Below are 12,874 nucleotides of genomic sequence, written 5' to 3'. Positions count from 1 at the left end.
ACATATCCTCCATCCCATAGTCCCGTGCCCATATACCCGTCATACATATCCTCCATCCCATAGTCCAGTGCCCATATACCCATCACACATCCTCCATCCCATAGTCCCGTGCCCATATACCCGTCATGCATATTCTCCATCCCATAGTCCCGTGCCCATATACCCATCATACATCCTCCATCCCATAGTCCAGTGCCCATATACCCATCACACATCCTCCATCCCATAGGCCCGTGCCCATATACCCATCATACATCCTCCATCCCATAGTCCCGTTCCCATATACCCATCACACATCCTCCATCCCATAGTCCAGTGCCCATATACCCATCATACATATTCTCCATCCCATAGGACCGTGCCCATATCCCCATCATACATATTCGCCCTCCCATAGGCCCGTGCCCATATACACATCATACATATCCTCCATCCAATAGTCCCATTCCCATATACCCATCATACATATTCTCCATCCCATAGTCGAGTGCCCATATACCCATCATACATATCCTCCATCCCATAGTCGAGTGCCCATATACACATCCTCCATCCCATAGTCGAGTGCCCATATACCCATCACACATTCTTCATCTCATAGTCCCGTGCCCATATACCCGTCATGCATATTCTCCATCCCATAGTCCCGTTCCCATATACCCATCATACATATCCTCCATCCCATAGTCCAGTGCCCATATACCCATCATACATATCCTCCATCCCATAGTCCAGTGCCCATGTACCCGTCATACATATCCCCCATCCCATAGTCCCGTGCCCATATACCCATCATACATATCCTCCATCCCATAGTCCAGTGCCCATATACCCATCACACATCCTCCATCCCATAGTCCAGTGCCCATATACCCGTCATACATATCCACCATCCCATAGGCCCGTGCCCATATACCCGTCATACATATTCTCCATCCCACAGTCCAGTGCCCATATACCCATCACACATCCTCCATCCCATAGTCAACCATTATGACATCATAATGAGCGGCGGGTCATGAGGACATCAGCGTCGCCATGGCAACCATTGTGACATCATAATGAGGGGCTGGGCTTGATACGCACACACTGTTTCCCCAGTATGTAGATAGGGGCATTATGACATCATAATGAGGGCCGGGGCTTGACGCGCACTCACTTTTTCCCCAGTATGTAGATAGGGGCAAAATTGTTTGGTGAATTGGAACGCGCAGGGTTAAAATTTTGCCTCACAACATAGCTTAGGACGCTCTCGGGGTCCAGACGTCTGACTGTGCCATATTTTGTGGCTGTAGCTGCGACGGTGCGGATGCCTATCCCGGACACACACACACACACACACACACACACTTTGAGCTTTATATATTAGATTTTAGACATTTTTTGTGCAGTCAGCCAATTTCCACAAGCCTTGTTTTCAGCACCTGTGGCAGCAAATATTTCTGGGTGTAAGCTTTGGTCTGCCAGACATTCTGTCATAAGTTGCCAGAAAATCCATTTAATTGCAATATTTGGAATTAGGAATGAATTAATCAAAGTTCCATGAGACTACATGACACATTTTTTTGTTTTGCCATCCTGCAGCTCAAAATTCAGGTGGAATTCAATAGCTGATATCTGATCTACAGTAAGTAAAACTAATTATAAACTAAATTTGACTTTACACAGTCAGGACTTTGCCTCTACCTGTTGATTACTATTTACCAAAAGTGAAAACGGAGATTAGACCTACCGGCAAGGTTATTTCCAGGAGTCCATCCTGACAGCACCATGGGGTTGTCTTCTCATCCTTTCAGGGACAGGAAATGCACGAGAGGTTAAAAAGGTCCCCTCCCACACCACACTCCAGTGATTTTTCCAAGTACCACACCAGTATGAATCAATTAAATTTTATTTAGATTTAGTACAAGCATAAAGATACCAATACCAATCATAGGGAGGGAACTACCAGTGCTGTCAGGATGGACTCCTGGAAATAACCTTACCGGTAGGTCTAATCTCCGTTTTCCAGGACGTCCTATCCTGACAGCACCATGGGGAATACCAAAGTAGGAATTGGCTTAGGGTGGGACTACTTCTTGTAGCACTCTGCGACCGAAGGTCGCCTGGCTAGCTGATAGCTTGTCCAACTTATAGTGTCTACAGAAAGTATTTGGTGTAGACCAGGTGGCGGCCCTGCATATCTGCTCTACTGAGGCACCCGCCCTCTCTGCCCATGAAGTCGCTATCGCCCTGGTGGAATGGGCCCTAACCCCCTCAGGTACCGGCAAGCCCTCAGCCTCGTACGCCGAGGAGATTATTGTTGTTATCCACCTTGCTAGAGTCTGCGTAGCCGCACTTCTGCCTTTATTTTTGCCGCCGTACTGGACAAATAGTTTTGTGTCCTGTCGCCAATCCCGGGTGACTTCTAGGTAACAGGTGACCGTACGTCTAACATCCAGAGAATGAAACAATTTTTCTTTATCATTCTTTGGGGCTGGACAAAACGAGGGCAGGATTATTTCTTCGTTTAGGTTCTGTGGTGACACTACCTTAGGGAGTAACTTTGGATCTAGTCTGAGCGTTATTTGGTCCTCGAAGATATGAATGTAGGGATTCTGGATTGAGAGGGCCTGGATCTCGCCTAAAACGTTTAGCTGAGGTAATAGCTACCAAAAAAGCAGTTTTTTGTGTGAGTTTTGAAATGTCTATCTCCAAAATTGGCTCATAAGGGGGCCTACACAGCGTGTTGAGTACCAGACTTAGGTCCCACAGGGGGACAGTTTTCCTCAATGTGGGTCTTAATCTCTGGGTGGCCTTTATAAAACGCGCTATCCATGGATGGGAGGATAGGGAAGAATTAAAGAAGGTACTTAAGGCCGCTATCTGGACTTTGAGTGTGCTCGAGGGTCAAGCCTTTATCGAATCCGGCCTGTAGGAAGTCCAGGATTCGAGGGATATCTGGCCGAGATAGGTCTAAAGGGGCACTACCACTTTCTGAACAGAATCTCTTCCAGATTTTACCATATATCGCTCTTGTAGCCGGTTTTCGGCTGGCCTGCAATGTGGAGATCACTTGGTCCGAGAGGCCATTAGACTTCAGGATGTCCCTCTCAGGATCCATGCTGCCAGTTGCAGGCTTCCTGGGTTTGGGTGTAGCACTGGACCCTGGGAAAGCAAGTCTGGTATTGTTGGTAGGTGGAGTGGCCCCCTCTGAGCCATCTTTCTGAGGAGGGGAAACCAACTCCGCCTGGGCCAAAAAGGTACGACCAGCATCACCAGAGCTCCTTCCATTCGGTAGTTCGGACTTCTTGTCTGCTTAGAAAGTCGGCTATATTGTTTTGGGAGCCTTCCAGGTGCACCGCTGACAGGGAGCGAGAATTGTTCTCTGCCCAGGTGAGGATACGAGCCGCTAACTCCTGGAGTTTTCCGTGCCTCGGGACCCCTGGTGGCGTAGGAAGGCTACTGTGGTCACGTTGTCCGACATGATCTTTATATGTTAGTTTCGTAGTCTTGAACCGCTTTTCTTCAGAGTTTCCCAAACTGCTCGCAGCTCTCGGTAGTTTGAGGACTGTAAGCTGATATTCCTGGGCCACATTCCTTGTAAGAATCTTCCCTCTAGGTGGGCTCCCCATCCCTCCTTGCTGGCATCTGTGGTGATGGTCACGCATGGAGACAGGATCCAAGGAACCCCCCGGCTGATGTTTCTGTTGCTGATCCACCATTTCAGAGATGATCTCAGCGCCGAAGATGGTCGGAACTCCCTGTCCAGCGAGGACTGCCGTCTGTCCCATTTTGTAAGGATCTCCTTCTGTAAGATTCTTGTATGAGCTTGGCTCCACAAGACACAGGGTATGCATGCGGTTAGAGTGCCCAAGACTTTCATCGCGGACCTTATTGAAACCTGGTGCTGGCCCAGCTGGCCAGCCTTGTCCCTGATGGGCTTCTTCTTCTCCTCCGGTAAGAATGAGACTCTTCTTCTGGAGTCTAGCATTACCCCCAGGAATTTATTCTGGGTGCTGGGCTGCAGGTCTGATTTTTTTCTGTTTAGGATCCAACCTAGGCTCTCGAGGCTGCAAATTATTCCGCTGAGTTGTTCTTTTAACTCCGACGCTGACCGGGATGTTACTAAGAAGTCGTCTAAATAAGGTACAATGATTAAGTCTCTTTGTCTTAAGTCTGCCACGACTTCAGCCACCAGTTTTGTGAAAACGCGGGGTGCTGACGCCAAGCCGAACGGAAGAGCCTGAAACTGGAAGTGGTAGTGTTTGCCTCCTTTCTCTAGGGCGAAGCGCAGGAATCTCTGAGAATGAGGATGGATGGGAACGTGATAATATGCGCTCTTTAAATCTATAGTGCACATTGACGCGTTCTGGTCCATTAGCGGGATGGCGGTCTTCAAGGACTCCATTTGGAACCTTTTATAACGAACCCATTGATTTAGTGGTCTTAAGTTTATGATAGTTCGGCTCTCCCCCGACGGTTTTTTTATCGTGAAAAGCGTAGAGTAGTGGCCCTGACCTCTCTCTACCTCTGGGACTGGAATTACTACTTCTGTTTTTAATAGGTCTCTTATGTCTGCCCATATGGGGTCTATCATGGCCTTGGACCGGGGTTTTGTAACCACGAATCGTGCTGGAGGGGGTCTTGTGAACTCGAGGGTATAGCCCTGGGAAATTGTATTGAGGACCCATGGGTTCTGGGAGATACGTTGCCATGCCTCTGCAAAGAGTTTTAGGCTCCCCTACAGGCCTGGCGTCATTGCCTTCTGCTCCGGGAACTTTGCCCGGAGCGGGACGGGGCAGTTCTACTTCTTCCCCCCCTCGAGTACTCCCAGCGAGAAGATTTCCCTTTCCCCTCTATATTCCTGCCTCTGGTATGGGCGGGATCTCTGAAAGGGAAATTATCTTTTTGGTTTTTACTCTGGAAAACCTCTTTTGTCATCGGAGGCACTCTAGAATTTTATCCAAAGCTGGCCCAAATACCTTCCCGCCCGAGAAGGGTATGGAACATAACTTATTTTTAGACTGGTAGTCCCCCGACCAGGTTTTCATCCATATGGCTCGGCGGGCCGCATTGGATAGGGAATTATTCCTGGCCGCAAACCGTACCGATTCCGCAGAAGCATCTGCCAGAAACCCGGTCGCGATTTTCAACAGGGGAATGCTTTCAAGGATATCACTCCTAAGGGTTTTATCCTTTAGCTGTTGTTCTAAATGGTCGACCCATAGGTGCATGGATCTAGCGACCGATGTAGCGGCCATATTTGCTTTTATCACTGCCGCTGAGGCCTCCCAAGCTCTTTTTAAGAGCACGTCGGCCTTTTTGTTTATGGGCTCCTTGAGGCTGGAAGAATCTTCAAAAGGAATCAAAGTTTTCCTCGACACCTTGGCCACTGGAGAATCAATCTTAGGAACCTCGTCCCAAGTGCTGATGTCCTCCTGGTTAAATGGAAGTCGCAGCTTAAAGTCTCGTGGCACAATCAGTCTTTTCTCCGCATCCTCCCATTCTTCCAGGATCATTGCCCGGATATGGTCATTAACTGGGAAGACCTGACGAACCCTGGCTCTTAATCCCCCGAACATCGTATCCTGGATGGATTGTTCCTTCAGGGTTTCCTCGATCTGCATCGTACTTCTTACTGCCCTGAGCAGCTCGTCCGTGTTCTCTGATGTAAAGAGGTACCTCTTCCCTGTTTCCAGGGGTTCAGAGGTGATCTCGCCCTCTTCCTCAGAGTCCGTACCCCGTATCTCTTCTGATGAGACGTTGGACTCCCATCTAGATCTTTTGGACTGGGACCGGCCAGAAGACTGAGTGGGTAACATCCCTGAGACAGAGGCTTCTACTTCGTCTGACTACTGCGCGCATCTCCGTGAAGAACACTGCCTGTTCGCCTCTGACAATCCGCAGCGTGCAATCCTCGCATAGGGGTTTTTTCCATGCGCTTGGCAGTTTGCTGGCACAGATGGGGCATTTGGGTTTGCCTGATGTCCTGGCTGTTGCCGGAGTCGGTGTCGCCTTATCCTAAAAAGACAGGAGTCCCCTTTACTAAAAAGCTCCTGTCTCTGGCAATATTGTCCTCATGCCCTCTACTCACAGACGCTGGCTCTGGTTGTTCATTGGTCCTGGCGTCCATGCTGGAGGCGTCAGACAGAAAGTCTAGGTGTATAGTCGCCTCTCAATCTGCCACTGGTCTCCCGCTTTCCGCCCGCTCTTATCCTACCTTATTTTGCGCAGGAACGCTCCCTTTGCCGCTCTCTCACGCGTCCTCCGTGCCCCGACCGGAAGTCGTCATCCCTGGGCGCCCGGAAGTGACGCGCCGCCGCTCCTGACGTCCTTCTGGGCCTTGTCTCGCGGGAGCCGCGCTGGGGGAAGCGGGGTCGAGTCCCAGAGCGACGCTCCACGGGACCCCCGGCGGAGAACCCCCCTTAGGGGGGTGCCGCGCTACATCGTCCGACCCGGAGGAGTTGGAAGTTAGGACCCCGAACCTCCTGGCCCCGGTAAGCTCTGTGTATGCCTCGGCTGCGACGCTCTCATGCCTGTCCTTACAGGGACAGGAAAAACACTGGAGTGTGGTGTGGGAGGGGACCTTTTAACCTCTCGTGCATTTCCTGTCCCTGAAAGGATGAGAAGACAACCCCATGGTGCTGTCAGGATAGGACGTCCTGGAAAGTACTTTTCTTGAAGTTTTAGGTACTTTAAGATCATTTTCTGCTTTTAAAATTTGATATCCTTGGTCAACATCTAAATGTGAACATAAACACAAACAGCTTTTCTGAAAAACTGAGTCTATATATTTAATACATAATTTCAACATTTAGCATCTGACAAAATATACATTGGGTACGGAAAGCATTCAGGGCCCTTTAAATTTTTCACTCTTTGTTTCATTGCAGCCATTTGGTAAATTCAAAAAAGTTCATTTTTTTTCTCACTAATGTACACTATGCACCTCATCTTGACTGAAAAAACAGAAATTTAGAACATTTTGGAAATGTATTAAAAAAGAAAAACTGAAATATCACATGGTCATAAGTATTCAGACCCTTTGCTCAGACACTCATATTTATGTCACATGCTGTCCATTTCCTTGTGATGCTCCTTGAGATGGTTCTACTCCTTCATTGGAGTCCAGATGTGTTTAATCAAACTGATAGGACTTGATTTGTAGAGGCACACACCTGTCTATATAAGACCTCACAGCTCACAGTGCATGTCAGACCAAATGAGAATCATGAGGTCAAAGTAGCTGCCCAAGGAGCTCAGAGACAGAATTGTGGCAAGGCACAGATCTGGCCAAAGGTTACAAAAGAATTTCTGCAGTACTCAAGGTTCCTAAGAGCACAGTGGCCTCCATAATCCTTAAAAGGAAGAGGTTTGGGACCAACAGAAGTCTTCCTAGACCTGGGTGTCTAGCCAAACAGAGCAATCATGGTAGAAGAGCCTTGGTGAGAGAGGTAAAGAAGAACCCCAAGATGACTGTGGCTGAGCGTCACAGATGGAATAGGGAGATGGGAGAAAGTTCCACAAAGTCAACTATCACTGCAGCCTTCCACCAGTCAGGCCTTTATGGCAGAGTGGCCCAACGGAAGCCTCTCCGCAGTGCAAGACATGAAAGCCCGCATAGAGTTTGCTAAAAAAAACACATGAAGGACTCCCAGACTATGAGAAATAAGATTCTCTGGTCTGATGACACTAAGATAGAACTTTTTGGTGATAATTCTAAGCGGTATGTGTGGAAAAAAACAGGCACTGCTCATCACCTGCCCAACACAATCCCAACAGTGAAACGTGGTGGTGGCAGCATCATGCTATGGTGGTGTTTTTCAGCTGCAGAAACAGGACAACAGGTTTCAACTGAAGAAAGCATGAATGTGGCCAAGTACAGAGATATCCTGGATGAAAACCTCTTCCAGAGTGCTCTGAACCTCACACTTGGCCAATGGTTCACCTTCCAACAAGACAAAGACCCTAAGCACACAGCTAAAATAACAAAAGCATGGTTTCAGAACAACTCTGTGACCATTCCTGACAGGCCTTGCCACAGCCCTTACCTAAACCCAATTGAGCATCTCTGTAGAGACCTGAAAATGGCTGTCCAACATTGGTCACCATCCAACCTGACGGAACTGGACATGATGTGCAAGGAAGAATGGCAGGGGATCCCTAAATCCAAGTGTGAAAAACTTGTTGCATCATTCCCAAGACGACTCATGGCTGTAGCAGCTCAAAGGGGTGCTTGCCTCTACTCAATACTGAGCAAAGGGTCTGAATACTTATTACCATGTGATATTTCAGTTTTTCTTTTTTAATAAATTTACAAAAATTTCTACATTTCTGTTTCTTCAGTCAAGATCGGGTACAGAGTGTACATTAATGAGAAAAAAAAATGAACTTTTTTTAAATTTACCAAATGGCTGCAATGAAACAAAGAGTGAAAAATTTAAAGGGCTCTGAATAATTTCCGTACCCACTGTAAGGCTAGTTTCACATTAGCGTTTTTTTGCGCAGCGCATCGGGCGCATAAAAAACGCAAAGAAAAACGCAAAACAAACGCGCGGTTTTTTAACGTCATGCGCACGCTGATGTGTAAAAAAAACGCAGCGTTGTTTGCGTTTTACATGCGTTTTTTGCATGCGTTGGCGTTTTTTATGCGCATGCGTTTTTAAGTGTGACGTTTTTTCCATTGTCTAGAGAACATTCTAGACTTGTTTCACTCAAAAACGCATGCGTAAAAAAACGCAACCGTGCGCAAGACCATGCGCACGCATGCGTTACCATAGACTTCAATGTGTTGTTTTTGCGCATTCCGTGCGCAAGCGTGCGCATGCGTTTTTTTGCCGAGACAGGGCGCACCAAAAAATCCAACATGTTGCGTCTGGCGCACCTGGCGCAAAAGACAAAAAAACGCATGCGCACGAAAACGCAAGTGTGCGCAAAAACATGCGCACGTCATGTTAAACATAGGTGCGCAGTGCGCATGCGCACGGGTGCGCACGATGCGCTGCGCACAAAAGCGCAAATGTGAAACCAGCCTAAGAATATTAGAAGAATATTATATTTGTAAATAAGTATGATATCACAGAGGGGCATTGTATGGCCTAAAAGTCTTCTTATGTCTGCTTGGCACTCTCCCCCACAAGAAGAGATGTTACCTCTTAGACCTCCATCAGAGGACTCTCATCAAGACAAATTGGACCTCTTGCTTTGCACTGAGGAAGAGCAAACACCCAGAATCACATGTCTGCAAATAGTGTCTGGTTTGACTTTAATTTTAAGTCATGTGGCAAGGTTCGTTAAGGGGTTCTAGTCATCTTACTCTCTGAAGAGATCATTTGCATGTTTAATTTCCCAGAGGAGTATTTTATGACCTATAATTCTCTTTAGGCTGGCTAGGCGCTCATCACAAGGAGAGATATTACAACTTGGACCCTAGTCAGAGGCCTCTCATCTAGCCAAGTCAGAACTGTATCTGCAAATAGAGTATCTGGTTTGGCATTAATTGTAAGTCGTGTGGCAAGGCTCATTAAGGGAGTATGGAGTCTTAAGATTGATATTTCCTGTAGGTGGCACTGGAGTTCTAGTCTTCTTCCTCTCTGAAGAGATTTCCCAGAGGAGCATTGTATGGCCTATAAGTCTCCTTATGCCGGCTTGGCACTCTCCACAAAGATAATAATAATCTTTATTTTTATATAGCGCTAACATATTCCGCAGCGCTTTACAGTTTGCACACATTATCATCACTGGGGCTCACAATCTAAATTCCCTATTAGTATGTCTTTAGAATGTGGGAGGAAACCGGAGTACCCGGAGGAAACCCACGCAAACACAGGGAGAACATACAAACTCCTTGCAGATGTTGTCCTTGGTGGGATTCAATCGCAGGACCCCAGCGCTGCAAGGCTGCAGCGCTAACCACTGAGCCACCGTGCCGCCCGAATATAGATGTTACCCCTTAGTCTCTTGTCAGAGGCCAGGTCAGACCTCTTGCTTTTCACCTAATATGGACAAACACCCAGAAACATGTGTCTGCAAGTAAAGTATCGGGTTTGACTTTTAGCGCAAGTCACGTAGTAAGGCTTATTAAAGGATCCATATTATTCTTACCATTGCTGCATCCAATAGGTGGTGCGAGAGGTCATGTCCTCTTCATCTCTGAAAATACAGTTTGCATAAAGAAAATGGTAACATGGAAAAACAAATTAACTTAGAAGGAAGAATATCTTTAAGTTAGAAGAGGCAGATTTGATATATAAAAAATATAAAAAGATAATATGAACTATGTCATGGATCATGTTCTCATTGACGTCATATCAACGAGAAATCAAGATATTCCCTTTTTGGTTTGGCTATAGTCTTAACCATGTATGATGCTTGAGGTGTACATGTCAGGTTGCCAGCAATGAACTTTTAAAACTGTAGGCGTAGAACATTTTTCTGACATTCAACCCAAGGAAATAACATGACAGTTGATAACAGGTCAGAAATCCACAAAGGAAATTGGTCGACAGCACCTTTCACATTTTCAAATTTATCGCAAAGTATGCAGACAGCGGCCCTGCCCGGCTAATTAGACCGTTCAAAGGAATCTGGAGAATCTCTTTAGAATTTAAGGCATGAAAATAAAAAGAAAAACAATTATAGCACATATTGTAGTATCACCAATAGCTTGAGCCTCCTTTATAATGTATAGGTTCAAGCAAAGCAAACCTCATAGTTCACAGGGCTGCCATTAGGAATTTCAGGGCCCCATACTGTAAAAATGTTTGGGCCCCCTTGAGACTCCGTCCAGGCTCCACCCCAGCCGTGCCGCCCTCCACCCCTCAAATCTTCCAGAGTCCCACCACCCACTCTTGGAAAAACTCCACTTCGGCACCACGTCCTCACCAATCACACATTAACATTTCCCAGATCACACATATAGCCAGCAGCTTTTGTTCTGGCCAAAAGAATTTTAAGCCGCCACCACAACAAGGTAGACTCTTTTGGATGAGCTCTACTCTACTGTAACTTATTAATCATTTGTTAAGATACCCAATACTCTGTTTAGGTATATTTTTATTTTTCTTTAAGGAAATGAGTCACATACTTTTTTTAAAAAATAATTGAAACCAGATTGTTTTTTTTTTTATAATCTGTATTTCTGATTGCAGATTATTGTATTGTTTTCTGTACATGTATGAAGCTGTCGGTGGATATCGATATGCGCTCGGACCGCAGTGCATGGACGGACCGTGGGTCTCCTGACTAGAATTCAGCAGCCTCACAGCATGTATGAGGATGCAGGCCAGGAGATCGGCGCCCAGTCCATGCACCGCAGTGCGAGTGTAGAACAATTTCCCAAATAAAGATGTTTCCCAATCATATATACCCACTTTTTATTTTTCCATCAATATGGCCGTGTGAGGGCTTGTTTTTTGCAGGACGAGTTGTACTTTTGAATGACATGATTGGCTTTACCAAATAGCGTACTGGAAAATGGGAAAAAAATTCAAAGTGTGGTGAAATTGAAAAAAGTGGAATTCTAGAATTTTTTTGGTCGTTTCAGCAGCCTCCCATCTCCTCTCCTCAACAGCCTCCCATCTCCTCTCCTCAACAGCCTCCCATCTCCTCTCCTCAACAGCCTCCCATCTCCTCTCCTCAACAGCCTCCCATCTCCTCACCTCAGCAGCCTCCCATCTCCTCACCTCAGCAGCCTCCCATCTCCTCACCTCAGCAGCCTCCCATCTCCTCACCTCAGCAGCCTCCCATCTCCTCACCTCAGCAGCCTCCCATCTCCTCACCTCAGCAGCCTCTCATCTCCTCTCCTCAGCAGCCTCCCATCTCCTCACCTCAGCAGCCTCCCATCTCCTCACCTCAGCAGCCTCCCATCTCCTCACCTCAGCAGCCTCCCATCTCCTCACCTCAGCAGCCTCCCATCTCCACACCTCAGCAGCCTTCCATCTCCTCAGCAGCCTCCCATCTCCACAAATCAGCAGCCTCCCATCTCCACACCTCAGCAGCCTCCCATCTCCTCAGCAGCCTCCATCTCCTCACCTCAGCAGCCTCCATCTCCTCACCTCAGCAGCCTCCATCTCCTCAGCAGCCTCCATCTCCACACCTCAGCAGCTTCCATCTCCACACCTCAGCAGCCTCCCATCTCCTCACCTCAGCAGCCTCCCATCTCCTCACCTCAGCAGCCTCCATCTCCACATCTCAGCAACCTCCCATCTCCTCAGCAGCCTTCATCTCCACACCTCAGCAGCCTCCCATCTCCACACCTCAGCAGCCTCCCATCTCCACACCTCAGCAGCCTCCCATCTCCTCACCTCAGCAGCCTCCCATCTCCTCACCTCAGCAGCCTCCCATCTCCTCACCTCAGCAGCCTCCCATCTCCTCACCTCAGCAGCCTCCCATCTCCTCACCTCAGCAGCCTCCCATCTCCTCACCTCAGCAGCCTCCCATCTCCTCTCCTCAGCAGCCTCCCATCTCCTCACCTCAGCAGCCTCCCATCTCCTCACCTCAGCAGCCTCCCATCTCCTCACCTCAGCAGCCTCCCATCTCCTCTCCTCAGCAGCCTCCCATCTCCTCACCTCAGCAGCCTCCCATCTCCTCTCCTCAGCAGCCTCCCATCTCCTCACCTCAGCAGCCTCCCATCTCCTCACCTCAGCAGCCTCCCATCTCCTCACCTCAGCAGCCTCCCATCTCCTCACCTCAGCAGCCTCCCATCTCCTCACCTCAGCAGCCTCCCATCTCCACACCTCAGCAGCCTCTCATCTCCTCAGCAGCCTCCCATCTCCTCACCTCAGCAGCCTCTCATCTCCTCAGCAGCCTCCCATCTCCTCAGCAGCCTCCCATCTCCTCAGCAGCCTCCCATCTCCTCAGCAGCCTCCCATCTCCTCAGCAGCCTCCCATC

General features: G+C 48.0%; 1 long non-coding RNA gene across 2 annotated transcripts in view; it reads right to left on the bottom strand.

The window, feature by feature from the left end:
* LOC141086534 (uncharacterized) overlaps nucleotides 1-12,874 on the bottom strand; it is a 284,209-nt gene that overhangs the window by 270,727 nt on the left and 608 nt on the right. For both annotated transcript variants that reach the window (XR_012231603.1, XR_012231604.1), the window contains exon 2: nucleotides 10,087-10,134. This is a non-coding gene — a long non-coding RNA (uncharacterized lncRNA). The remainder of the gene's footprint in view (nucleotides 1-10,086; nucleotides 10,135-12,874) is intronic.

The sequence above is a fragment of the Dendrobates tinctorius genome, unplaced genomic scaffold, assembly GCF_039654945.1.
Source record: "Dendrobates tinctorius isolate UK_male_01 unplaced genomic scaffold, ASM3965494v1 ptg000032l, whole genome shotgun sequence".
Taxonomy (NCBI): domain Eukaryota; kingdom Metazoa; phylum Chordata; class Amphibia; order Anura; family Dendrobatidae; genus Dendrobates; species Dendrobates tinctorius.
This window is presented reverse-complemented; position numbering and strand designations above follow the sequence as displayed.